Genomic DNA, 5,830 nt, shown 5'->3' on the forward strand with positions numbered 1-5,830 from the left:
TTTACAAAAAGCTGCTCTAGCTTGGCACAAAAATTTCATGAAAGTTACTCTAGCTCGGCACAAAAATTTGCTAAAATGTGTTCTAGCTCGGCACAAAAATTTACAAAAAGCTGCTCTAGCTCAGCACAAAAATTTACAAAAAGCTGCTCTAGCTCGGCACAAGAATTTGCTGAAAGGTGCTCTAGCTCGGCACAAGAATTTACTGAAATGTGTTCTAGCTCGGCACAAAAATTTACAAAAGCTGCTCTAGCTCGGCACAAAACTTTACAAAAAACAGCTCTAGCTCGGCACAAAACTTTACAAAAAACAGCTCTAGCTCGGCACAAGAATTTACTGATAAGTTCTCTTGCTTGGCGCAATTTCTCGACTGACTGGCATTAGCGACATCCGTCAACATAGGACAGGCAATAATTCTTCTCCGGTGGCAGCTGTGCCGCCGAACTTTTTAAATCAAGTTTCCGACAACGACGAGATGCAGATCGTCCATGGATGCCTGCTAAATCGTATATAATAACTTGGTTTGATTTTACTTCTCTCTCTCGCCATATATTTGTGTTCTCAGGCTATCGTTTATTCGAAACAAATTATTGTCGTTTGCGCGTGGAGAATGGCTTGTAGTCCTACCGGCAGTATTCGGTTAAATTTTGGTATTGTCTACCAACAATATTCGTCGTATGCATCCGTAGCAAACTAGTTTTCTACAATATCATGCTTGTTTCACATACGTCACTGGATTATTTCAGTGTGTCCAGTCATATTTATTATTTAAAGTCTCAGAGCTGTATCATATACGCAAATATTTTTACGTTGTAAAAATACATTTTACGTACAGAGTAATTGAAATTTTACGTCTTTCTCTAGCTAGTCTCTTTTACTTATACTTAACTATACTTAACAGAATGCGCATCATGCGATGTATGACCTTAAATATTTATAATTTTAATACAGGCCACAGCTTTAGGCGTATTTTTCTAGATTGCAGATACTTCATAATTATTATTATTATTCACGCAGTTATCAACTTTTCATTTAAATTTTATTCTACAGCTACATTCCTACATATTATAGGACGATTCGGCAATTTCACTCGCATCAAAAACCGGAAGTTCGGTTATGCCACCGCACTCAGAGAAGTAAGTGTGACTTTGTCACAATTGCGATGTACTTTAACCTTTTTCTCATCCACTCTCTGCTCGTGCAGTGGGAAGGAAAGCACGTCATTATTTGGACAATATAACGCATACATATTTAGTAGTGCACAGTGCTTGAAGAGTTAAGCAGTGGCGGTAAATAGGCATTAAGCAGGCGTTAAGCAGGCGTTAAGGTGAAGCATAATTGGGAAGCTCAGCCCACATCGGTTAATTACATGGCCAACTGTCGGCAAATATCCTGAGCCGAGAGCAGCTCGAGTATCATCTTCACGGAAGCTTCTGGTGATTAGCTGCGACCACTCGGAGAATTGCATGGGTGGTATTGTCCAAAAATATAACTCAGCACTCACTGCAGTGAGTGACAGAGAGCGCATTTTCTCGTCGACGAAAACTTGAGGTTACGGACGGACAGACGGACAGACGGACATGGCGAGCACAATAGTGCATTTTTTCCATAAATGAGAAAATGCGCTAAAGAGTGACACACTTTATTGCCAACAGCACGGACAGAAAACGGACGTAGCACTAATACGCTTATTTTCTGTGCCAAACTGAGTCAGGATGACTCAGTTTGGCATTAAGTGCATTGCTATTTGGACAATGTCTCACTCATTTTTCTGAGAGAAGGTCTGCTACCACATGCCCAGTAAACGCCAGTTTACGCTTGGATGCGCGCGCTCTGCTGGAATGCTCGTATGATGAATGCGCATAATGCGATGTATGCGTCTGGATGATGCGTCGCATAAATATGTGACTTGACTATCACCTCAACGTTTATATTTAAATATATAAATATTTTATTCATGCGAAAGGGACTTTTTCATGATTGCAATAATTGATCCACGTGAAAGAGCGGACTAATTCATAATTGAAATATTTGATCCATGTGAACTGGGAACTAATTCATGATTGAAATATTTGATCCATGTGAACTAGGGGACTAATTCATGATTGAAATATTTGATTCATGTGAACTAGGGGACTAATTCATGATTGAAATATTTGATCCATGTGAACTAGGGGACTAATTCATGATTGAAATATTTGGTCCATGTGAACTAGGGGACTAATTCATGATTGAAATATTTGGTCCATGGGAAGGAGGGAATAATTCATGATTCATGGACACTACTTTTCCAGAAATGACATGAAATAAACTGCAATTGATTTTTTAATTTAGTAGCGGCGTCTGTGTGGATTAGCCTGCAGGAATGTTCTTTTCTTTAGTGTTTAACTAATAACTATATATCGTTACCCACTAGCCCAATAACTTTCTAGCCTCCTTCTCAGCCTAAAAATTATATTGTTTACCGGAAGTTAGGGAGACATAATTGTAAGTGATTGATTGCTGCATATAATTAGAGGTGATTTATTGTTTTCATAATCAAATAAATTTTTCAAGAAGTTCGTTATTGAGAGAAGAGGAACTTTAATTAGTAAATAATAATTGGATTCAATAAACGTATGGGCGGAAATTCAATAATGAGGCCAAAAAACATGTATTTTGATCGAATAAAACTTCTACTTAAACTTCTACTTACCGTATAAATATCGAATAAAACTTCTACATAACGGATCATTATTCTGATGATTACTGCTAAAATTAGATGTGATAATTTATTTTCCTATTATAATATTCACATTTAATTTTATCATTATAATGACTTGATGCAAGGCACTTCGGTGTCAGATTGTGTTCAATATTTCAGCTTCTAGACACGTGATGCAGGCAGCCGTGGCAGCGATATGACGTGGAGATGATGTCTGTCTTGAATAAACCACGCCTGCCGATGAAGGCTCTGAGATAAGTTAATTAATACTGAACCATTTTCCCCCTCTATGTCAATACTGAAGGGACTGGAGAAGTGTTATCTTCATAGATACTTGCGCTTTTAAAGGTAAACTAATTATGCCGATTTGATAATGAATATTGAAGATAAATACCGCCGGGAAACATAAACATAAGCTAGAAAATTTTCTCTAACTAGTGTCATTTTACAGTTTCAATTATGGCCTGTATAGGTAAAGTTTTGTAGCAGACATTATAATTTTGGCAGAGATCTGTGAATTATTCAAGTGCTTCCATCTTAATGTTACTCTGTAGGGGCGTTAGATATTCCACCAGCAACTGTCAACATGTTACTGAAAAACATAATAATATAATTTCGAGAAATTTTCCGTCCTATGTTAAGTTGACCTATTATGGTCAATTTACATATATATGACATATAATTTGTGAAAGACAAGCTGCAATATCAAGCATACATGGCAAGGCTTTATAAAATTTATCAGGGGTTCGTATAACCAAGGTATCATAAACTCAATAGAATTTTACGTCTTCCTCTTTATCAGTAGAGGTTTTACATTTTTATTGAGTTAAATGCCGTAGCAAAGTATCTATAGTACGAAGCACTTGCCTCAAAACGTCCTTTATCGGAAATTTTCATTTTTTTGTTAGATTTTGTATAAAAACTATTGCTCAGCGCCGGCCATTTTTATGGCAGATATCAACTTGTGCTTCATCGCTCCAGTTTATGGGATTTATATTCTGAGTAATTCCCTCGGCATGGTCAATGAGCGGCTAAAATAAATTGCGTCATGGAACTTTAATTGGTTCACTGTAATACCGGACAAATATTTTGTTATAAAATAAAAATATATATATTAAAGTGAATCCGAGGCCTCCGCCGGTGCTTTTAGGTATTTTTTTACGGGAAGCTTGTATTTGCATCTATTGTGTTTTGAATGCCGTGTCGCTTCATACAACTGTCGCTGCTGTGTCTTGTATAGTACACTTTGATGGCGGAAATTTAAATTTATGCTACATTTTAGGTGAGTTTTTAATGGTGGTTTATGCCCAGTGGACATGAGTTTGCATTTATTACTTGTGATGGAACTGCCGACCAGTTTACAACGAGATGTCGCGTTCTTTGAAGAGACTCTAATGCTAATAAAACATTTTTTCAATAGACTTTTTGAATCATTATATATACATAAGTGAAAGTTCAATGATCAAATATAAGCGAAAGTTTAATGAGTTCAGACTAGAGCCTTAGTGTGTCATCGGGTAATTTTCTCTCATACTATATCAAGGAAATTATTTTCTTGTTATAAATATTTCCTTCTTCAATGAAGTTCTCGACAAATTCCCAGTAAAATTACGACCTTGTAGATGGGGAAGCTGGTCTCTAAATCTTTCTTTTATAAAATTTTGTATATTAGTTGTATTAAATTTTAACTATTTTACACTTAACCCTATTATTTAGAGAACCTGCAAATTGAAATTCAATGTCATTATCTAAAAATTGAATACTTAAACTATATATACTAGAGGGACTAGACGGCTGTCAGCGTCGTATTGTTCAAAGTATTGAATATTTCTCAAAAAATGAAGCAGATGATAATTAGGAAATAACTAATGATTTTGTACTACTATAATTATTCACAACAAATGATTAATTGTTTCATTAATTTATATGCGCATGATGCTAGCAGTATTAAATTTTCTCTGGCTTCCAAATTTAGATAATCCCAGCGGATTGTCATGAATTGCTTCAATTCATTAACTGTAACGTAAATTTAAATTAACTGTATAATTAATTAATTATACAGTTAACATTACTTGCCTATGAATATATAATTCATGAACCATGTAATTACTATGAATGGCCTTTGTTCGATTGCACGCTCAATATAGTCAAAAGATCGTTTGATGCGCTGCCGGAGAGTCGATTACTGCAAACAATTGCAATTAATTGGTGAAGCCATGCAAGATGTCATTTTAATTCAAATCTTGTGTTCTCGGATTTTAATTGATAATCGATTGATTGACGATTGTATAATTATATTTTGATTACTCTCTCTGTCGTCCCCAGAATTTATATAACAAAGTATCATTTTTAAGAGATCATACCTCATATGCTATGCAATACCGTAATTCTATTGGCTGGTCAAGCTCTTTGTAAACTCGAATTTTTTCCTCATCTCAAGCCAATAATTATTCTATTGAAATTTGAGGGTAAGTGCTTGTGAGATCATTATTTTATTATGTTTATCGTAACGAGTGAGTTTGGTTTCCAGATTAAATTATGGATTTAAATAAATTGATGAATATCATTGATCACTCATCAGAACCAGTTAACAGCTGAAAAATTTATTTCCTGCCTACATTCTTAGCTCAAATATTCCGCTAGGTTCTCATCAAGGATTACGTGTATGCCCCCAAATTATCATACATTTATACATTTATCACTTTAATTACATTATAATCATACATTTAATTATTATTCATTAATTAATTATACATTTAATTCTTTAGCAATTATTACTTTGATTACATTTATCATCTTGCAATTAAAGGTAGATAGTTGGCAGAGCACTGGGACAACCTTCACACAGATAAATAAACAAGACAGAACTGAGTGAGGGGTCAGAACTGAGTGAGGGGCCAGAACTGAGTGAGGGGACAGAACTGAGTGAGGGACCAGAATTGAGTGAGGGGACAGAACTGAGTGAGGGAGCAGAACTGAGTGAGGGGACAGAACTGAGTGAGGGGTCAGAACTGAGTGAGGGGCCAGAACTGAGTGAGGGGCCAGAACTGAGTGAAGGACCAGAATTGAGTGAGGGGACAGAACTGAGTGAGGGAGCAGAACTGAGTGAGGGGACAGAACTGAGTGAGG

Source organism: Hyalella azteca, unplaced genomic scaffold (assembly GCF_000764305.2).
Source record: "Hyalella azteca isolate HAZT.00-mixed unplaced genomic scaffold, Hazt_2.0.2 contig12030, whole genome shotgun sequence".
Classification (NCBI taxonomy): Eukaryota; Metazoa; Arthropoda; class Malacostraca; order Amphipoda; family Hyalellidae; genus Hyalella; species Hyalella azteca.